This window comes from Acinonyx jubatus, chromosome A1 (assembly GCF_027475565.1).
Source record: "Acinonyx jubatus isolate Ajub_Pintada_27869175 chromosome A1, VMU_Ajub_asm_v1.0, whole genome shotgun sequence".
Lineage (NCBI taxonomy): Eukaryota > Metazoa > Chordata > Mammalia > Carnivora > Felidae > Acinonyx > Acinonyx jubatus.
The window spans coordinates 156256407-156280365 of record NC_069380.1 but is presented as its reverse complement, the minus strand read 5'-3'; the positions used below and the strand labels follow the sequence as shown (position 1 = coordinate 156280365).

Below are 23959 nucleotides of genomic sequence, written 5' to 3'. Positions count from 1 at the left end.
CCACCCGATCCCCCTTTTCTTCAACCTCATAAATTTTGTTTCCTGCAGTGCTTAGATGGGAGGAATGTAACTGTCCTTCTTGGTCCTGGTCATAGTAGAGGCTAGGTGCAGGGAACCAGCCAGTCTGTGGACAGATTTGGGGCCCTATTCCAACTTGGATGGAGAGAAGTCTATGAAAAAAAAATGCTTAAAAAGTATCTTTTCATGCATTTGGGATGAAAGGAAATCAACAGCAGAGATAGATGATGTTTTCCTTCGGGGTGACTGTAAGCTCTCATTAGGCATAGGAGCCAGAGCTTATTTATGGAATTATACTACAGTTTTGCTGTCTGGACAGCAAGTTCAACCAATTCTAATCAATCAGGTTATACAAGTTTCTATTACAATAAATTCCCATAAAATTAGTCTCTGGGTATAGAGCCTCTGGGGCATATGAAAGGCCATGTTGATCCTGAGGGATGGCAGATGTAAGGCTCATCTGACTTTACTACTCCTATCCCCCACTCCTGAAGATTTCTTCCCCTTCTCCTTCCCCCATCCCTCTTTCCTGTTTTCCTTCCCCTTCCCTCTGGATGCCCACTGTGATGATTCAATACTGGTGCCAAACCACGTAACTGCTTTGATACTCACTTTACCCACTTATGGAGGGATGATGTCTACTTAGCAGGATCATAATGAGGCCTGAATAAAACAGCATATATGAATATCCTTGCATGACAGAGACACTGAATAATTATCTGGTAGGAATTAGAGAAAGAAGAAAGAAGGCAGTGGTTTAAGTGCCACCCAGTACATGGAAAGATAAATCACTCAATGGAAGGTTTATTGGGTGGGAGACAGTGAGGAGGGTGAGTCAGAGCAGACTAATGAAGAAGTGTGATGTTGGAAGGTGCAGGCTGTCGCTGCTGCTGCTGCTGCTGACGTTTATCTGAAAGAGATAGAAGACTAAATCTCTAGTTGGTGGTAATTAGAGGAGCTCCCTAGGCACTTTATGTGGCTGGGATGGTAACCTTCGTGTCTTGCTTGAGACCAAATCCACTTTGTATAATTATATCCTGACAGCAGGCACCCAGCTACATGTTTTTTTTTTTTTTTTTTGCAAAAAGATAATATTAAATTCATTGTACTTTCTGTAATTAGCATTTCACATAGGTGAATGAGGAAAAGATGACAGTGTGCAACCTGGTTTCCTTCTCTTTCTTTGGGCAGATGGGCAAATTTCTGGGCAGATTGTGACATTAGGAAAATCTTGAAAATGCATGAAAATTAAAAGGTGTTCTGGAAGTACTTTCATAATGCTTCCTGATATAGTCTTCATAACATGATAAATATGAGGTCACAGACCCTAAAGTTAAAAGATGGTGCATTCCTAATTGTCATCATCTGGTTTGGACTCAATTGAGTCCTCTCCAAATTCATATGCTGAAGCCTTAACTCCTAATGTGACTGTATTTGGAAATAGTTCTTTAAGGAGGTAATTTAAGTTCAATGATATCATAAGAGTGGTACGCTGATCCAATATGACTGGTGTCCATATAAGAAGTGGAAGAGATCTCAGAGATCTCTCTCTTCATGGGCACACATAGCGGAAAGGTGAGGACATAATGATAAGAGAGCTGTCTTGTGAGGATACAGTGACAAGGCAGCTATCTCCAAGCCAGGAAGAGAGGCCTCATCCAAAACCAACTTGCCAGCACTTTTATCTTGGCATCTGAGGGCTCTCAACACAGTGTGGTGGGCTGACTGCTTTGGGCCTCCACTCTCCAAAGCTTATTTTTGAGGCACCCCACTGTGATGCATGTGGAGCACAGAAGAAGACAGCATCATGCATCGAGTTCTATCATTTGCTTGGCTACATCTGGTTTTTACTGACACATCCACAGTGGCCACAAATAGCTTTGCAGCTTAGACCATGTTTCCTAGTGCCTCTACAGGTTTCCTACTGCTGCTGCAACAAACCACCACACGCCTAGTGGCCTCAAATAACAATTTTAACTCTCACACTTTTAGAGGTCAGAAGTCCAAACTCTTTCTGACTGGGCTTAAGTCAAGATGTTGGTAGGGAGGTTTCCGCAGGGAGGCTCTGAGGAGGAAATCTGTTTCCTTGCCTTTTCCCGTTTTCATGGTCACTCATATTCCTTGCCTCAGGGTGGCTTCCTCCATCCGCAGACCATGTCACTGCAGTCCCCGCTTCCATTGTCATGTCACCTCTTCTACTGATTCTGACCCTTCCTGCATCTTTTTTTTACAAGGGCCACTGGGATTATAATGGGCCCACCAGGATAATCCAGGATGTGCTCCACACCTCAGTAATTTGCTCTCATCTGCAATTCCTTTTGCTATATAAGGTAACATGCACAGGTTCTGGGGAGTAGGACATGGACATATTTTGGGGGGCATTATTCTATCACATTGTTCTGCCTACACACCACATTCCCAGGCACAGACCTCTTATGGAGCCCATTCCCATTTGCAGTATTCTGTAGGCTCATTATTATGACACAAAGTATCTCCTTCTTGAACATCCAGGTCTTATGCCATTTTGTCCAGGAATCCTTTTCACATTTCTCCAACTCACTATGACTCCTCATATTACTTAAAATATGAGCTCCATTATTTGTCTCTTGTATGTCAGGCTAAATTTAGTTCTATTTTGTTTCACAAGTATTTGTCTTGTGACAAAAACTTACAAATTTCCTAAGTTTTGTGTATCTTCCTCTCATTCCTCTGAAATAATTTCTTTGGCTTTGTAGGTCATATTCTTATCTGGACTCACTGATGCCCATGGGGTCTGTGTCACTCCCCAACCAAGTGACTGAGCAGATTGGTGTCCCTGCTTGTTTGTACCCATTCACCCTTGGCCTTGGTTGTGGGTCATCCTCCTGCTCTTATCCTTTCTGCGGGCTTTTTTTTGAAACTTCTTTTATGCTAATGCCCTCCAGGACTGGGCTCCTTCCCTGGGGCCTGGAGTTCTGCTTCTGATTCCTACTTCACTAATGAGCAGGGCCTAGGTCCATGCACATAAATTCTCCAGATAAGACCTATTTGATAGGAATCTGGGGACCTAGGCCACCTCCTGGCCTTAGGACCTTCCTACCTCACCTTGAGCCATTGGGGTTGTCCATGCAGGAATTTTGCTTTTGCTACCTAGATAAACCTCCAGTTTGGTATCTGTCACAACTCTTCCAGCCCCTGTTATGTCTCAATGCACATGTCTCCTGTGAGCATGAACCATCTTTACCTTTTATCCCATGTTTCTGTGAGTAAGCAGTCATATCTCACAAATCACTCCAAGATATAATCCCTGTGAATTTCCCACAAAGCCTACTACAGACCTAGCAGGTATTTAAAACCAGTACCAATTGATTGGAGAATTGGTTTTATTCTCCTTACTCCATATTGGCACATTCAAGGCAAATATACTTTGTTAAGGACACAATCTGGAGAAAGAACTGCTTCTTTTGTCTCCCTTTTCTGGAAACATGGAAGTCAGCTGCAATTGCCATGTGACATTTATCTTTTGTGAGCCTGCTATATGGGAACAGTAGGGATACAGAGATAAAAAACAAAGTCCCTACCTTTAAGAAACTCCTAATCTAATATGGTACACAGAGAAGTAAAACAAATTATAACTGGAGTGAACCACAGATTTGCAGTCTATTGCAAAATGAAAATGTGGAGCCTCTTGTTAAAAAAAATCAGGAAAAAAGTACCATTAACAGTGCAAAAATTTTAAACTTTTTTTCTTCCACAAGCTCTCTTGATTTGGCATACTATTTTTTAATGTGATGTTTAATATCATTCTAAGTAAAGGAAAATTAGAAATTTAAATTGTTAGCATAAATTTTGTTATCCATCTTTATATGGTGCAGTACCAGCTTTAAAAAATCCAAATATGAAAGCATTTGACTCACAGGCAGAATCACTGAAATTACATAATTGTAGTATCTTGTTTTTACCGGGACAGTAGAAACGTTGCACAAAACTAACTCAACTATTTTCATTTCACTTCTTGATATGCATTCATTCTACCAGCACTTGCCACCTATAGGCTACAAATGAATAAGGAAGGACTAGAATTAAAGTGACTATGATTACTCTTTCCCTTTTTTGTGTGTTATAATTTTCCATGTAAGGGTTTGGCTAACATGGGGAAATAATAAGAATAGGAAAGGATGTTAGGGTTCGTTGCTCATTTTTAGAACATTACTGTTCTTTAAGAACATTACTGTCTTCTTCTTGTGTTTCAAGCAAGCTCCAGTTGGAATAGAGAGCATGTTCTTTGGGGTTGTAAATGTTGCTTCCTACTTAGCAGTAGATGTAATATGCTTATCCTGTACTTGTTTTCAATTTTCTGGAAATCTCATGCATTGTGGGTCTACTGGAATTCTGTGATCTTGGGACATTGCAACTGTTTTATGTGAAGGGGGCAGTCAAAAATGGCTGACACCATTACTGAAAGTATCTCTTCTGCTCAAGTGCATGCTCTGCTGTCCTAGGTGACTTGATTTGCAAAACCCAAATTCAAAGATAAAATTAAGAATTTCAAGATGGTGACAGCAGAATATTAAATAAAGTGTGGGGCCCTTCACAGCAGAGCTCTATGCAACTGTACTGGTCCTGCATCCATGAATCTGGTCCCGATGACAATACTCAGTGAGAAATTCCATGATAGAGACAACACAGGGTTCCCTGGGAATACATTACTAGAAGGGGGGAAGAGAGGACTTTCTACAGGAGCTGACACATGAGCTGAAGCTTCAGGAATGAGAAAGGTGTCGCCAAGTCAACAAGGAAGGAAAAAAGCATGATAGCAGGAGAAACAGTAGGTGCAGACAGAGACGTTATAAAGCACTGCATGTTTGGGAAACTACAGCTGTATGATATAGTTGCAATGCAGTTGGGTCTGGAATAGCAAAAGAAGTTGACTCAAGAAGTCCTAAGGGAATGTGAATGACAAATGAAGGAATTTGCTCTGAATGCCATTGGAGCAGTATAAGCAGAAAAGTGACATAAAAGGATTTGTATTCTCAAGGGGTCTCTCAGATAATTATGTGAATAATAGGTTTGAAAGAGGGAAACTAGCAAGAGAAACCAATTTGAAGCCATTGCAGTGCTACAAGAGAGAAGCTAAGACTGTGGATTCTTTAATTTTGACCTTTAAAAAATGTTCATTGAGAAAGACAGAGCCATATTAAGTAATAAGAGTTAAAATATTAAGTGAAAAATTAACTAAATAACAAGCCCATGTATAACAATAACAATTGCTATAGATTTGGCTTCTTATATCAACTTCTAAGCCACTCTCTTCAAAGCACTGGACAAATGCTTCAACAAATGTGGATAAGAGAAATGTTTTTTTTTTTTTTCCTAGTTTGGTCTATGTTCCATTATTATTCAGTGATTCTTCTGTTGCCATTGCCAAGGGCTTACTGCTAAACAATTCTGTTCATGTTTTAGGCTACGCTGGTTTATATTAAAGCAAAAACTAAGAAAAAGAAACCTTGCCAGCCAGGAACTATTCCTCCAACATTGCTTGGTTGTTGTATAAACTCTACTTATGTAACTTTGCAAGGAATTGGGGAACTGAAGCAAATATCCAAGCTTATTCTGACTTCCTCACTTTTGATTTGTCTGCATTCAAGAGCTTTGATTTCCCCTTTCTATTTACTTTCTCTCTTTAATCCTTCCCATCAAAATATACCATTAAATGTAATTCATCAGAGCAGTGCATTGCTACCTTTTATCATGTAGCAGCCCACATAGAAAATGATGATGTGGATATGGCACACTGGGGTTAATGGATAAGACCACCTGCAACTGTAGCGACTGCTCTGGGGGTTCTGGCTGAGTCAGCCTCCACCCACCTGCTCTGAGGGCTGAGGGCTTGAGTGCACCTGTGATCCATTTCCAGCACAGCAGTCTACATCCGCATACAGACCCACAAACTGTCATGATGAGGTTTTGGCCCTTCCAAGAAGCAATGTTAACTAGTTCAGTGTTTCTTAAACCTTTATATGCTTCTGCAACACCTGGGGATCTCATTGAAAATGAATATTCCGCATCAGGTCTGACATTCAGTATTTCCAACATGACCCCAGACCAATGTCAGTGTGGTTCATGGACCATATTTTGTGTAGCAAGGAACTGGGTGATTCAATAATTTAACTTGCCCTGGAAAAATTACAAAATTCTTCAAAATTAACATAATTTTAAAAAATTATAAAACTCACAAATTTCCTGACTTTTAATATTGGTTACCAGAACACCAGAAACAGTATTAAACAGCCTCTTTCAAATTCCAGGAAAAGTCTGCCATTCTTATTTGACTAAATCTATCTTGTTTCAGTTTTACACATCCAATATATTAGAAGCTTCAAATTGTTGTTCTTGGTAACCCTCTAACACCTATTTTGAAGTGATTATAACTGACAGTTCCTCTTATAAGAAACACGTGCTTGGAGTACAGAGCACTACTAAATTTGGTTTTCTTGTAATCAAAGACAGACCCTTGTAAATAGAGGTGAGAGCTGATGATTTAGCAAGACTTTTGCTCTAGATGGAACATACTCAAGGAAAAGCCATAGTTATGTTAAAAGTTATTATATTCTCCTGGTACTTGAGAAGAGAAGTTATGCTATTAGAAAAATTTCTTTGTAGAAGACCCTGGGTGGCTCAGTCTGTTAGGGGTTAAGCATCCAACTTGCTTTAGGGTCAGGTCATGATCTCAGGGTCATGAGATGGAGCCCCCCACCCCACCCCCCCCTCCACATTGAGGCTCTGTGCTGGGTCTGCTTGGGATTCATTTTCCCTCTCTCTCTGCCCCTTCTTCCCCTCAAAATGAAAAAAATAAAAGAATCACTTAACCTTAAACTAAATCTTTTTTTTCTCTCATATTGTGACTAAAACTTTTTGCTCTTGAAATTGTTACTGTTTTTTTTTCCAGTTGTCAGTATTGCAGACTAAGAGACAATAGGTGTTATGTCCCACTTCTAAGTAGAAAAAAAAATTTAAAGGCAAATGTAAAAATGACTTTCACATAAAGCTGAAAGTGGTATTTAAAATAAGCTCAGGGACATTAAACTTCTTGGAAAAAGAAGGTAAATCTTCAAGATTCAAAACATTTTGAAAATAAAAATTTAAGGTTTCTATTTTTATGTATACCAGTTTTTGAATAAGAGAAACCACAGACAAGATGTGAGATTGATAATGAAACATAGCTCTATTCAGGTTATGAAAATTTTGGACATGTTTACACAAATATTTATTTCTATAAGATCCAAATACGTTTATTCAAGCTGTTTGAAAATCTTATGTTCAGTAAGATTTTAGTCTAATTCTTGTAACATAAGCATCAACGAGACATTTGAATGTAAAGTGAATGGTAGGGAGTGAATTTGGAATTATTTAGAAATCTACTATCTTTAAAGTAGTGTAAATGAAATCATTCTTTTCTGAATGAAAATGACATTGGAAGAAAGGGTGATTGCAGTAATAAGCTTGAAAATCTGGGAAAGTTGTCTAACTTTATAACCCAGGGAAGAAAACAAGATATGTGGAAAGACAAATTCATGATTCTGGAGGCCTAAAAAATTAGTAGGCATTGGAAGGAAATAAATTATGACATGAACTGCAGAATTCCATTAATAATTTATGGAGGTCTCTTTTCCAAGCAGAGTTTAAAAAGGTGGGCAGGGATTCTCTATATGGAGTCAATAGTTGATTAATTTCATATCAATCCTTTCTTTGAAGATTGCATAGAGAAATCATGGAGCAAAATGCTTTGACTATGGATGAGTAGTTTTATGGCCAATAAATTGTAGTACATGGTGTTTTACATTAGAGAAAAGGGCAATCAGATTTCATGCTTCAGAGTGTAAATTGATTACTCTCTTGGGATCAGAACATAAATCATTTTTCTGGCTATCTTACTGTAATTTCATCCAGCTGGTAAAAAGCACCTTTTTTTTTCTTCTTATCAGCATCAAAAGGATTAGACTTAGACCATGAGAGTTAACAAATGACAAAGCCTGGTGAACTGATATCTTATTTTTTTGAAGAAAATATGAATTTAGCATGGGTTATCACATCTACTTTAATTGTATAGATTTTGGTTAATGAAAGAAACAACAATACCCAGAAGTTATTATTCCCTCTGAAGTGATTACAGTTCAGGTAATAGCACCTAAATGGAGGCTGGATCACGGAACAAGTCTGAACAGCTAGAGTTCCAATAAGGAAAAACAACAGTTGAGCAACACCTATGGCAGGCACAGTGCAAGGCATTTCGTATCTATGATCTCATACGAATGATTATCTGTAATAAAGACTATTTTTCATAAAAATAGCTCATCTGAAACAGCTAAGCAGAGCTTCCAGAAATATTCCTTATTTCAATATTATACACAATTAGAACAAAAATGAAGAATGCTCTCACCTTAGTAGTATTGGGAATTAATCGTCAATGTTTCTCAATCAGCTATTTTCTCCTGACGTGAACATAATTTTTCCTTGAAGTTAAATCTCTTGGACTATGTACACAGAGCTGAAATTGAATTTATAATTTATTATGATTAATTATGTTCAAAATTCTTATTTGTTACCCATTTTCTATCCATATTTCTGCTTAAGACACAAATGCCTTTTAGAAATAGAAGAAACCACCATTTTCTTTCTGGGTCCCAACAATTCTTTCCTCACAAAGATGACACTCAGAATATTAATCTACTTACATGAGTAGCAACCAATCAAAAAATAATATTTCTTATTGTTTTCTTCCCTCTATAGTTAGCAGAATGACTATCCTTTTGCTAAGTCTTTATCTGTTTTCTCCAGTGAATCACTTTTAATCCTAGCCCTTTACCTGTTGAACAATGAATAATGAATGCATTATTATGATATATGGGATTTGCAAACTCTAGGCACCAGCTATAGACCCTTCTGAGCTCCAGGAGTCAAAACCTCTGGCAGCTGTAATGGGTTACTGTTAAGCACAGGTCAATTTTGCTTTTCATACCTATTTTATATACCTTTCTAGCTGATGTGGTGAACTGAGAATGAGAGTCTTATTTTCTGAAGACAAAACTCTATTGTTTAAATAACCAGAGCACTTCTAGAAACAAGTAAGACTCTATGTTCAGTAATAGCTGAATAATCTTCATGAGGTAGAAAGATCACAGGCTTAAACTCTAACCTAAAGTCTAAGCTTGACGGAAGTTTCATCACCTCGGTAATCGTGAGCATGTTACGTGGTCTAATGTAGTTCTATTGCCTCATCCGTAATACGGAGGTAACGCTTCAGGGTGTTCTCTTGTGGTTTACATGGCATAACTTATAGACAGTGTTTAACAGAGTCACTGGCTAATACCTAGTAGGTGTCTGATGAATAGTAATATTGTTACTCCTCTTCTCCACCTTTTCTGAATTAACCGCTGATTAACTCTAGTCAGTACGTAATTTATACTGGAATTACTACTATGGATTTGCAGTCCTTTGTCCTTTACTTTGGTCCTAGTTGCAGGGTCAGAGCTATCACTGACATGGCTGTCTTTAGGAAATGGTTGCTTTTATAAATTATAGTCTTCTTTCAAGTGGTTACTAGATTCCCAATTTCTCAGATAAGCTGCCTTCCTCACCACACTGTTAGTGCATCAAGATCTTGTATGTGTTTCCCCTAAGTACCTGGATTCTAATTGACATTGAACTCCCAGGTTAGGAAATGTGACTTTCTCTTCTACACTGTGGATAACTGTTTCTTGTTTAATCAGAGCACATTTTTGACTTATATTATAATAATTAAAAAATGTTTAATGTTTATTTTTTAATAACATTAAAAAATATGTTCCTTTTAACATATAAATAGAGAGAGAGAGAGAGAGAAACAAAGAATTTGAGGCAGGCCTCAGGCTCTGAGCTGACAGCATAGATCCCAGCCCAACATGGGGCTCATGGGTGAGATCATGACTTGAGCTGAAGTTCGACACTTAACCAACTGAGTCACCCAGATGCCCCTTATATTATAATAATTCTTGTCAGCCACTCAATTTAAAAGTCCCCTGCCATTGTTATATTATGGTATGACACAACCCATTGAAAATATTATTTTCTTAGACCTTAAAAAAGCCATTTAAAGTAAAAAAATTAAACCAGACATAAAAAATCATTTCCAGACACAGGGAAAAACAAAAGGTACTTCTCAAGAAGTTATGGGCCTGCCTTCTTATTGGCTTTTACAGGGTTAGTGGTATTACCACCTGGTAGCTGTGTGAACTTGGGCAAGAAAATTAACCTCATAGTGCCACAAATTTCTCATCTGTCAAATGGGATAATAAAAGTGTCTACAGGGAGCTAGTGAGATATATCTGTTAAAACTGGGGTGATTTTGTTTTGTTTTCCTAACTGATCTCTCTTTGTAAAATCCTTTCCTCTTCTGCTTTGCACAGTGTAGGCATTGCCAATGGTCTTACATGTTTACACAAAATAAATATTAGAGGAGTGAATGAATGTGCTATCAGAATTCCATATCTACCAAAAATAATGAAGAGAAAAAAAAATCAGCCACCCATTTAACTTTCACAGCTCTGTCTTGCAGCTATGAAAGAAGGCATACCATAGAAGAAACGGTACCAGATTTGGATTTAAAATGGTAGACCTGGAATTTGAAACTAGGCAGTCAAACTCTGAATCCTGTGCTAGAAAGTTTCCAAGCTTATTTAATTTCTGAAAACCTGTTTGCAATAGAAGAAGAATTGAGTGTTATAAGAACTCTCTCCCTTGAATAGAAACTATCATTCAAGTCATCACATTAACCCTTATCACCAGCATTCAACTCAACTGTAGTCAGTTCCCAGTACTCACTTGCTCTCTCCACAAAATGACAAAAAAAAAAAAAAAAAAAAAAAAAAAAAAAAAATGAGGGAAGATGAGCCTGAGATTCTGAAAAGATAAAAATAAATTCAAATGTTTTAAAGTAGAATAAAGAGTTTTGTGTTTAAGGTGGGAAGTTTGAAAGGAGGTGAGGACCAGTTAAAGATTTGAGAAATACAGTAAAACCTTGGTTTGTGAGCATAATTTGTTCTGGAAATGTGCTTTGTCATTCAAAGCACTTGTATATCAAGCGAATTTCCCCATAATAAATAATGGAAACTCAGATGAGTCATTCCACAACCCCAAAATATTCATATAAAAATGATTAGAATACTGTAATATAAGACAAAATAATAAAGAAAATTACAAATATAAGAAAAATAAACAGATTAACCTGCACTTACCTTTGAAAACCTTTGTGGTTGGTGTGAGGGAGATGAGGGAGGAGGGTCATTGTGTAGGACAACTTTCATTATCACTATTGGAATTCACTGCTATCTATTGGCTCAAAGGAATCTTTTTCTGAATGGGGGCCATTTTATATGCTCTCATGGATGTTGACTACAATACAGTATTAATAAACTCTTGTCATATACTGTATTTAATGTAACTGGCAGTAAGGCATCAGAAGAAAGGGTCTATATCTGCAGGCAGCCTGACCTGGAATAAAGCAAAGAATTCCTAAGCTTACTTTTGTATGGAAAAGCAAAGGACTGTCCATAGGTGCTTTGAAGTGACAAAAAATACATAAGTGCCTGTTCTGGGCACCTGCAAGTCTGAAAAATCACTGATGGTTGCCAAACACCATGGCCTGAGACCGAGCATCCAAGCATAGGAGATGATCACCCACAGTCCCTCAGCAAGAGAGAGAGAGAAAACCATTGCCTCAGTTGTGATCATGTGACATTCGGCATCACGTACAGTTCATATTGCAAGACATTAGTCAATTATCAAGTTAAAATTTATTAGAAATATTTTCTTGTCTTATGGAAAACTCACAGAACAAGTTACTCACAATCCAAGGTTTTACTATATATGAATGAGCCATTCTAATAGTAATTTCTCAGGCTTTACCACTCTACATTTACTTTTCTATCTTCGTTAACTTGTGATCTGAGGCAGTGACTATCAAAAATTTTAGCAGTTTAAGTTCCTATTTTCCAATTGAAATATTATATTGCACTGTAAGACAAGCAAAAATATTTTTATACAAACCTATACACTGACATTTGTAATATTTACTTATTAAACAGACAATGATAATGTACATTAATATTTTGGTGGTTTCCAGTGTGTTAAAATTTTGGCATATATCATATTTTAATATGTTTGCTTGTTCAGTTTTTAATTACAATTTTAAAAATAACTATTTAAACATATTTTAAGCACTTGTAACAAGTGCTTGCTGGGCCCCAGAAGCACCTCTGAGGAAGTGTCACAGTTTGCAAACCACTGATGTAGGGAAATGCAGGCATCCAGCCGCTCACCCCCATCCCAATACATGATAAGATGCTGTTCTCCCATCCCTAAGTGCATTTATGCTGGTCCACGCTCCTGGCAAAGAAGCAGGCATCAGGCTCCATTGATTTTAGACACACAGAGAGTCACTTATCCATATGCTCAGGGTGTTTGACGCTGTGTTCTTGCCCAGTCACATATTAGTCACTTTCCGTTAGTGACTACGAATATAAAGGAGGAATTTTCTGAAATACGGATCTTGTTTCAATAACTAGGGATAGAGAACCCAATAACCATTTTTGCTTAATTTATTATGTATTCAAACAAATAACTTCAGTTGCTGGCCTCTATACATGCGAATGAAATACTCCACCTCTTAAACCAGCTGCCAAAGTCCCAATTGTAAACTGAGGAGAGCAGATAAAAATAGGATAGGAAACTTGCCTCCCTTCCTCTTCTTCCTTTCTTTTATTGAGGTTCACTGTACCCAATTTATAGAATCACAGAGTTTTAGAGTCAGAAGGAAACTCAGAAATCATACGGATTGTTGTCTCACCTCTACAAAAATTACACTAATAGTATTTCTGGTGGCCTATGATTGAACATTCTAGTGCAAGGAGCTTACTACCTCATCAGTCCACCCTTGGAAGGTAGGAATTTATAGAAAATTCTCCCTTATGTTACATATGCCACAATTTGGTCAGTCACTAGTTGATGACATTCAGGTAGTTTCCAAGCGTTTTCCCACAACAACATTGCAGTTAAATATCTTTGTAAGTATATCAATAATTTCGGATTTATTTCATTAGTGAACATGCCCACAAGTGGAAATGCTAGGTCAAAATATATTCACATTCTTTAGTATAGTAAATAATGCTGGATTACTTTTCAAAAAGCTTTTGGTAATTCGTATTCCATCAGCGATGTATGACAAACCCTATTTTCCCTCTGGACTACATCAAGCTTTTAAATTTTTGTCTACACTAGCTGAAAAAAAATGGTATCTCATCGTTGTTTTATTTTGCACGCCATAATCATTGCTGAGGCCAAACATCTTTTCAAATGTTAATTGGTTATCTGTGTTTGGTTTTGTGAGATTTTTGTTGTTACTGTTAAATTGTTTGCCTCTTTCTGTGGATGGTTTATATTCTCAATGTGAAAGAGCTCTTACTTGATTAAGGGTTGACCGTTCTACTGTTACTCATGAACCTTAGTTTCTAACTTCTAACTATCCTGCCTTATCTTCTTTAAGCAAATTTATTCTCAGATTTTCTTAAGATGTGCTGCTTGCCTATAAATTAATATCTCACCCTAGAAATGATCTGCATAGTATAGGGCCTTGCTCCTCAAAGTGTGGTCCACTGACTGACAGAACCAGCAGCACCTGGGGATGGTTAGATCATAGACTCTCAAGACCTACTCCTGATCTGCTAAATCAGAATCTTCAGTTTTACAAGATACCCAGGTAATCTGCATGCACATTAAAATTGGAGCAATACTACAAAAGAGCTTGAAGGGATTTTAACTCTTGCTCCTGGCTCTGAGATAGATAGATAGATACATAGATAGATAAATTTTTTTTAATGTTTATTTATTTTTGAGAGAGTGAGAGAGAGAGCATGAGTGGGTCAGAGGGGTGGGGGGACAGAGGCTCCAAAGTGGGCTCTGTGCTGAGAGCAGAGAGCCCGATGCAGGGCTTGAACTCAAGAACTATGAGATCATGACCTGAGCCAAAGTGAGGCGCTTAACCAACAGCCATCCAGGTAACTCTGGCTCTGATATTTATATTATGATTACAATAGCTTTTCAGGTCACAGTAAGTGAGTCCTTTATTCTGCTTTCAAATAAACTGTTGTTGAACTGTTTCCCCATCTACATATTTATTAATGACCATTTTGTACCTAAGTAAAAGGTTTTATCCTTATTCCCAATAAATTTCATCATATTCATTTCAACCCATGATTTTGATTTATGATTTGCTCTTTGAGTACCAAATCTGCATTTTAATAGAAAGGCTCTCACTATTCAGTTTTGGGGGAAATTAATCTAAAACTTTAAATAAAGAGGTATGGTAAGACCCCATATAAGTCCCTTCAAAGTTGCTTTCTTTTGTCTTATGGAAATATTAAATCCAGTTAAGATTAATTTTTAGATAAGCTTTAAGGGGAAAGAGAAGGAAGAAGATTTCATAATATGCAACATTTAACTGAAGATAATTATGCATGTGGTGGTACTTGAGTGACTTTAAAAAGTGACCTTTTTAAAAAACAATCTCCTGTTGACTGATTATCCTTACCAGTTGTTTCTCTGACAGATGCAGGCATCAAGTCCCATAAGAAACTTGAGAGTTGTGCCACTGCCTCAGAGCAACAATGCCTGGGAACTATTCTGCAATGATGACTTTTGCCCCTAGAATAACTAAGTTTCTAAACACACAAAGTAGACATTTGAGAACCAAACACAATTCCTCTGTTAAGGGTATACATAACTTCCAGTCTGGAAAAAATGGTGTAGACCTATTTCTCCTTGCTCATCCCCAGAAAGTGCAACTGTAAGTCCTGGAAATAACTCAAGAGACAGCCAAAGGATATTCAGAAAGGTGATAAGAAGAAGGCAAACTGACTTGAGAGAAACAGCACAGTGGCAAGGTATTTTGCAGGCCCTACCCTACAGAAGAAGGTGACCCAGACTTGGTATTTCCTGGATACCAGCTTAGCAATAGAAGGGAGCCCTGGTCAGCTCATTTACTCCACTAGACTGAGGGAAAGTCCCTCTGAAAACATCCTTCTGAAACCAACCCAACTTCATCACAGAAGGAATAGAGCTAGAGGTAACTGCTAACACTAAGTGTCCAACAAGTGCTCTCTCTCCTTACCAGACTGGAGACCACATATGCCCCCCTTCCACCTACAGATACCAAAGCTAGTGGGAGGAACTGGCAAGAAGGACCCCACCAAAACATGTGGCCCAACCAGGAAGCTTCTTTGCTCCTGCCCAGAGACTCCGGGGGGGTATCTTTAGGGAGATTCTGTCACAAGTGCCTGACTAAGAAGCTCTCCACCTTCACATATCATAGACTTCTCTTCCCCACTGGAAGACAGTGGGGCAGTTATCAAAATCAGGAATGAAACAGGGTATCACTATAAATCTTGGAATTATTAAAAAGATAATGAATACTCTGAACATTATGATCATAAATTGACAACTTAGGAAAAAATTAATCTCCTGAAAAACCACGAATTATAAAAATTCAACTAAGATGAAACAGAAAATCCAAATAGTCCTATAATAATTAAAGAAATTGAGTTCATAATGTAATAGTTTATAAAAAAGAAATCTCCAGACTCAGATGGTTTAGTTGGAGAATTCCAGTGAACACTTAAAGAAAAATTAACATCAATTTTATACAACCTTTTTTTTCTGAAAATAGAAGGCACACTTTCCAACTCATTTTATTGGGATAGTATTATCCTAATACCAAAACCAGACAAAGACAGCACAAACAGGGAGACTTCAGACTAATATTTCTCACGACTTTACACAAAACAACAACATAAACAAAACTCCCAACAAAATCCTAGCACATCAAATCTAAAAATTATTTAAAAGAATTACATACTATGGTCAAGTGGATTTATCCTGAGTGTGCAAGGCTGATTCATTACTCCAAAATCAATCAAAGTAATCCATCATATCAACAAGGTTGATAAAATCAAGAAAACTCATATAATCATATCATTTGACACAGAAAAAAACATTTGACAAAATCTAACACCCACTCATGATAAAATAAGTTAAGGTACTAAGTTAAGGTACTACCTCCCCACAGTAAGTAGCATCTATAAAAACCTTACATCACAGTTAATGTTGAAGGACTGAATGCTTTTTCCCTAAGATCAGAAACAAGGCAAGTATGTTCACTCTTGCCACTTCTAGCCACTCGCTGGATACTGGAACTTCTAGCCACTGCTATAAGTTGAGAAAACGAAGTAAAACATACAAATTAGGAATAAAGGAAACTATTTTTGCTTGCATATGAAATGATTGTCTATGTCAAAAGTCCCAAGAAATCCACCAAAGAACTTTCCTAGAACTAATAAGTGAGGTCACAGCATACATGGTCAACATACAAAAATCAATCTTATTTTTACATACTAATAATAGCATGTGAAACTGCATACAATACCATTATAATTACTCCAAAAAATAAAATACTTAAGTATATACTTAACAAAATATGTATAGGATCTATATGCTCAAAATTACAACTTCTGTGAAAGAAATTTTTAAAAAGACCTAAATAAATGGAGAGATATACCATGTTTTCATATTGGAAGACTCAACAGAGTAAAGATTCCACTTCTCCCTGAAGAGATCTATAGGCTTAATGAAATTTCTGTAAAACTTCCAGCAAGTGTGGCTGGTTATCTCTCTCTCTCTCTCTCTCTCTCTCTCTCTCCCTCTTATCTCTTATCTATCTATCTATCTATCTATCTATCTATCTATCTATCTATATCTAACAAGTTTATTCTACCATTTGGAAAGGCACAGGCAGAGTGTAGACACATGTATCAATAGAACATAAGGGAGAACCCAGAAATAGACCTACACAAATATGCTGACCTAGTTTTTGACAAATGTGCAAAAACAGTTTAATGGAGGAAGTACAGCCTTTTTAACAAATGATGCCAGAGCAATTGGACATCCACAGGCAAAGGGACAAATCTTGACCTAACCTTCACACCTTATACAAAAATCCACTAAAAATGGATCGTGGACATAAATCTAAAATGTAAAATTATAAAAGTTTTAGAAAAAAACAGGAGAAAATTTTGGGAATCTGGGGCTAGGCAGAGTTCCTAGGCTTGACACGGGAAGTACAATCCACACCAGGAAAAACGGGTATGTTGGGCCTCATCAAAATGAACACTATTGCTATGTGGAAGCCATTGTTAAAAAGATGAAAAGATAAGCTACGTAATGGGAGAAAAATTTTGCAAATCCTGTATTCAATAATTGATGAGATAAATTCAACAAATTCTAGTACCTAGAATGTATAAAGAACTAACAAAACCCAACAGGACAAAACCAATCAACCCAATTAGAAAATGGGCAAATATCTTAGACAAAACAACTTGCTCAGGGCCTGGGGCCTACTTAAGATTCTGTGTCTCCCTGTCTCTCTGCCCCTCCCCTACTCGCACTCTCGTTCTGTCTCTCAAAAATGAATAAATGTTAAAACATAAAATAAAAAAAAGAAGCCAGAAACAGAGTACATACTAGGGGCACAAGGGAACTTTCTAAGCTGGTGTCAATATTTTCTAACCTGTTTGCGGTGTGGGTTACATGCGTATGCACCTTTGTCGACATTCATCAGATTGTGCATTTATGATCTGTGCTGGTTATTTTATGTAAATTATACCTCATTAAGAAGCATAAAAAGACGAAAAAGCAGAAAGAATTAAAATTTCAAGGCAACTGAAGATGTCTTAAAGTTCAAATTTTTGTCTTTCTGGGGACTCCCATAAAGATATAGTAGAAAACCATCTGGCTCTTACCAGTTGAGTCATCACATCCAGTGCACAGCTCAAGGGCATAAACCAGAAAAAGTTAAAAAAGAAAAAAGCACCTGATGGGATAGACTCAGCAACCACAGCAGTTACCCACATCACGTGTTGCTCCACCCTGTCCTTCAGGATCACAGCTTTTGTCCTTCTTCCCAATTAGTCATCAGGTAACCTCTTCTTGTCACCACTCAACTCCCTACCTGGTTTATTTCTATTTTGTCCTGAATACGCTTGATATTCATTTAATCCTTCTTCCCGTTGTCTCACCAAGTCCCAGTAGGCTGTGCACGGTGCTGTGAGCTATGGCCCCAAGATTTGCAGACACTTGGTAGACAAATACAGAACTCCCCTCAGCCCTTGACAGGCTCACAGCTGTTCTTCTGGCTGGCACACAGTGAGGAAAGAATAAAACTGTCCAAGGAGCAGAGACTAGCAGCAGGTAAGCTTTATTTTCAGCCAATGTACCCATGCAAGTCTTGTTTTGATACCCAAGTCAAATGTAGCTGAGGGGATAGGGAAAGAGAAGACCAGATGATCCCAAACTCAACACAAAAGTGTTACTGAATAGTCTCCCTTAAAAGCCCTTTCCACAGTTGTATCTTTCAAGGCTGTGAAGCTACCTGACTATAGCTTTTGAACAAAGTGAAATGTTGTAAAAAAAAAAAAAAATGGCACAAGTTGTGTAATCAGAAAGAACCAGGTTAAAATCTTGGGTCTGCAGCTTACTTGTGCATGTCTTTTGGGCAAATTATTTAACCTCTCTGAGCCTCAGTTTACACATGTCAAATCTACAAAAGCAACATTTACCTGACAGGGTTGACCTTGGATTTAACTGTTAAATATTTTATAAAGCATCTAGCTACAATCGCTGGCACAAGGTGTCTATTAATTAATTAATTAACTAATTGCATTCAACAATTCATTTACTAACTGATCCTATATTATTATGTTCAAAATACAAATTAAGTGCTGAATATATGCTGGGCACTGTTTTAGGATGCATCAGTAAAGATAAAAATTTCTTGCCCTTATGTAATTTACATTCCATTTGGATAGGCAGAAAATAAACAAGTAAGTGAACAAGAATATAATATGAAAGGGAGGAACAAGAGCTATGAAGGAAAGTAAATGAGGGTAGGGGTATAGAAGCTGGAACAATGCACTCTTTTACCAACATCAATCTCTACCACACTAATCTAGGCCACAGCTCCGTGATCAGTGAAGAACACTGCCTTCCTCACCAGCTAGTGTGATGGGAAAAACTGTGACTACACGAGTGGTATTATGTTATTGGTTTTGAAATTCATTTAGTAAACTTTTTTGAAGGCCTACTCTGTTTAGCATAGGACATTCAGTGGTGAACAAAACATAAGCCCTTTTCGCAAAGATGTTAAGGATCTCACAGTCTTGTGAGGCAGATGGACAAGTTTATAAACTTGAGGTTCTCGTCCACAGTACTGTTCAACATTCACAAAGGAGCTACTGATTTTAGATCAAGCTATAAATTCATCTTTGTTATATCTGAGGAGACAACCTGTCACTGTGATGTCAGTCAGATGGAATTAGACTTAGAAAGTCTCAGACTAAGAAATATGATTGCGAGCCAGGTGCCACCTGCTTCAGGCGAACAAAACAGGTGAGCTGTAATGTCAAGCCAGGGCCATAATCAGACGTCCAGTTCACCAGCTCATAGGAGAAATTTGTTCTGTGCACATGTAAGAGGGTAGGCAGGCAGTAAACAGTTCTATCCAAATAGTAAAACAGTGCTGAGGGCTGTCCAAATGAAGACTGCACTAACTGTAAGTACTTTTACGGATCCTATGGGATATTGTTCCTCTATCCTCAAATGGCTGACCCAGAATTTGCACACAGCACATCTCACTTCAAGCATGAATACTTGTCACTCGAACAAGAACTGTCTTCCTGATTGCCACACACATCTCATGTTTTGTGGCAGAAACAGATCCATGAGTGAGAAGGTCTCTTGTTGTGCTATTTCTTTCGGCAGCAAGAGGGGTAGGCACGTTATTTAAATGTCTGTTTCTATAAAATGAAGTTTATTTCTATTCTTTGGTACCTAGGAACCCTCAGGGAGTTTCTCCCACTCATTATCCTAAAATGTGTAACAAAAACAGCTGAGGAGGTGGCAGCCAGAGGTCTGTGTTCCCGGTGCGCGGTGTCCAGAGAAGACATGGTCTTCACAGAGCGTAGCTGCTGCTTTGTGGCAGAGCACTCTTCTATTTTTGGCTCTGACACAACATCAAAGGCTGTGCTGATTTCCTGTGCTAATTACTCCTACATATATTATTCTCTTTCCATACAATTTCCACTGTCCCTTCCACTGTCCCTTCCATACAATTTCCACTGTCCCCAATTTCCACTGTCCCTTCCACTGTTAATGATATTCTCCATAGGTATCGATTTAGTTATCATACATGTTGACAGGCATCCATTTTAGTTTCTTCTCCAGTCCTTTCAAATACCTCCTTGTGTGGCAAAGTAAAGAACCCCATGGAAACAAAAGAAATATGCACAGCAAGAAGAGTGAAGAAGGAAGTACCTTACTTTGGGGTGAATGAGGGCAAAATACAATGCCAGAATACTCCCAAACCCTCTTAGTATTAAAGGGATTAATCAACCACTTTTACTTTCTGCCTCTTACTAGCAAACGAATAGTGATAGCACATCTGTCAAAGATGCACGGTGGTGTGAGAGCCTCTAGAGGACTAAGGATCCCTAACTTCCTGGTGTGGATTCAGTCTCTACTCAGAGGCAGAACCTGCTTGTCCCTTTCCATTTAACAATATTAACTGCTCTCCATTACTCAGAAAAGAGGTTTCCAAACTAAGCTCAGTCAAAAAGCGCCCTTTCTTCAGAAGAAATTTTAACCCAAACGCTGAGAAATCTAAATCCATAGGGTGGAGGAAAGCAAAAGTGCTATGGTTAAATCAGGAAAAAAAAAAGTCACCCACCACCTTGCTGTCCCCTCCCCTCCATGGGACTCCAAAGCTCTGCCAAAGCAGGGTTTAATATAAATTACAAAATCCTTAGATGACTCTAAAACATCTGTATCAGCTGGGTCCTAACAATCTGTCTGCATCAACCCCTGTCTGTATGCCTGACACTGCATACTCTAAATGTCTACAGAAATTGCCTACAGGTCATTAGCTCTCCCACGGCCTAATGTTCATGGATGTTTATCGAATTAATGCATTATGGCATGACTGACTGTAAATGAATGGAGTATGTGCATGAAATAAAGACACAATATAAAGCCTGCTCTCAAAGGGCAGGCAAGCAATTTAGTCAATAGAAAAAATAAGCACGTGTTAAGAAAATGGTGAGCAGTCAACTGAGTGAAAGCCCTGATTTACAAAAGCAAAAGCCAGTAAGAGGATATCCTTATGGAGGAAGTAGCATTTACAGTTTCTCAAAGGATGTGTTAGGATTGGATGTGCAAGGGGAAGACTATGGAGATGACAACTGGTAATGCCGTTTTGTGGTCAGGGGGTGCAAAGTCTGGCAGGAAGGAAGGGCTAGCACTGGTAGGAATAGGAAATATGCGTGGATAGAAATTCTGGGGCAAAACTGTAGAGGGCATTGCAAATCAGGGAGCAGAATTAGGTGTGATTCCATTTGCAGTGGGGAACCATCATCTATAAGAGCTAGGAGACAGTGACATTGTAAAAGTGGTAAATTAAGATCTCGAGGAGAGGAATAACATAATTCAAGTCATAGGCTAAGAAAATTAGTTTACGAGTGTTATGCTGATGAAAGACTAGCTAGAAGGCTGCTTTAATAATGAATGAGCTCTCCTCTTTCCTGCTGATCAAGAAATGTATATGCCTACACTCAAATTCAGAAACTCCCACATAATTTGCAGCAAATGCTGACACCAGTTCTCTTGGCCCTTCTTGTGCAGATGAAAGCAACTCAATGTTGGGCTTAAAACAGGTTCATATGTTTGCAAACAAGTACATGTGGAAAAAAATACATAAATAAAACATTCTCACTGTTTTACAAACCCAATGACAGTGTCTTGATTCATTTTATTTTTAAACTCCATTTGTATACTCAAAGTTATGGCAGTTGTACATTTTATCAATTTTAAGTTTTCAAACTTGCAAATACAAACATGCTGGTTTCTGTACCAGGTTTTGGGCAGTAGTAGGGGCCATGTGTAGTCTATATACTTTTTAAGTTACTAACCCTTTCCACCCCCCCCCCTTTAGCTTTAAACTTTAAATGACTTGAGGATATCCTTTGTAACACCCTGTGGTGCCTAGCTCAGTGCTCTGAATATAGTGACTAGTAAGAGAATATGGATCACGAAACTCTCAGACCATATTTCCAGAAGATCCTCTCTGTCTTTGCAGAGGATGCTAGCTTTTTTGCTTAAATGCCTGTGGTTCATCCTGTTTGAAGAAGGAGCAGAAGCTAATAGCCATAGTTGTGGCGAACATAGCATAACCAGAGAGTTGTTGAGTAACTCTTATATACCTGAAACTAGTGTAACGTTGTGTGTCAACAATACTTCAATTAAAAAAAAATAAAAAGAAAGAATAAGTACAGGAAAAAAAAAGAAGGGGGGCTTCTGGTTGTTTTCTCCAATTTCGTGTCACCAGTGATGGATTAGCACCACCCTGTCATGTCTTCTCACTAATTTTTGCCCTTCCTGTTTTGCTTTTGGGGCTCATCTGCTTCATTACCATGTTAATCTGAAAGAGAAGGGATTGCATTAAAGGAACAATGGAATCAACAAGTCTAATATATGTATCAGACAAATTCCTAAAGTGCTTTTCTCTAAGGCAGAATTCACACACAGAAATTCACATTCATTAGGCTAAAGGCAGAGCGTGTCAAACCAGTTGCAGGTTTAATAGAGAGGTCAGACCCTTTCCACTCTGTCATTCCTACTGAAGACATCATTAGAGCTACAGTAAAATAAGAGAATGTCACAGAATGTCAGCCTAGTCATAGTGCAACTGTTCTTTTTTCATTAGTGACTCAGCTGGTTGCTATGGCAACGCCACTCTAGATTCAAGGATACTAAGGCTGATGCTTTCTGCCTCTATTTTCAGTTAGGATAAATTGTGCTCCCACCTCATGGGCTCCTGCCATGATATTTATATTTGGGTCATGATAATAAAGCCAGTTGGAAATATGTCTGTTGAAATTCTAGCCAGGCAGAGAGGCTTCTCACTAAAAGGGAGTGAATATAGGATTTCTAGGTTTGATTTGAGCACCAATTATCCCGTAGGTGGGTAGGTATTCCCTTTTGCCCTGTCTCATGGGGAGATTGGAGACCTCTCATGTACTTGTTCTGTGCATTCTCTAGGTTGGCTCCAGAAAAATTCGGCAGCCTATTTTCAATGTCCCTTTCTGACACCCCCCGGGTTCATCTATTTAAATGCTTTTTTTTCTGAGAGGGCTCAGTACCACTTCATTTATTCACTCATTTATCAATTACAGAGTAATTATAATGGATCAAGTATTGTGTAAGCCAGTAACATTTGGCTGCTGTTTTACTCTAGCTATTCATAATAGCTAGACATGGGTCAGAGAGACAGGCAAATTTTATAAAGAAATGCCTATAACCTCAGGTGATGCATATTTTAGTCAAGGTACAGGCATGTTTTGATAGTTTAGAGGAAGGAGAGAATAACTCTGCCTGGGTAAATTGGTAGATACTTCACAGAAAAGGTGATGTTTAGGTTGGAGTCTTAATGAATGTGTTCTCTAGATGCATGCCTCAGTAATTCAGAGCTGAGTTTAGCCTGAAGGATTTTTGCTATGGCAAAGTGTTATTTGGTTTAATGTCGGCTTGCTCTTAAAAAAATGAAAGTCTGCTTGCTCTTTAAATCTATCTTAAAACTCTTGAACACAAAATATTTTCTGGCAACCAGGATGGGGTTCTGTTTAAAATAGAAAAAAAGTCTGGAAAACCAAGCAAGCTTCAGAAAACAGTCTTTGGAATCAGAACAGACCCAAATGAAAAAGTCGATTTGAAGATTTTGTTGTCAGCTAACCTTTTCCCTGGAATTGATACATTGTGAGATATATCCATT

The 23959-nt window shown here is 38.0% G+C and overlaps 1 long non-coding RNA gene across 1 annotated transcript in view; it reads right to left on the bottom strand.

Moving 5' to 3' along the window:
• LOC128316211 (uncharacterized) overlaps nucleotides 1-23959 on the bottom strand; it is a 108352-nt gene that overhangs the window by 58161 nt on the left and 26232 nt on the right. The window contains exon 2 of the long non-coding RNA XR_008299800.1: nucleotides 8438-8545. This is a non-coding gene — a long non-coding RNA (uncharacterized LOC128316211). The remainder of the gene's footprint in view (nucleotides 1-8437; nucleotides 8546-23959) is intronic.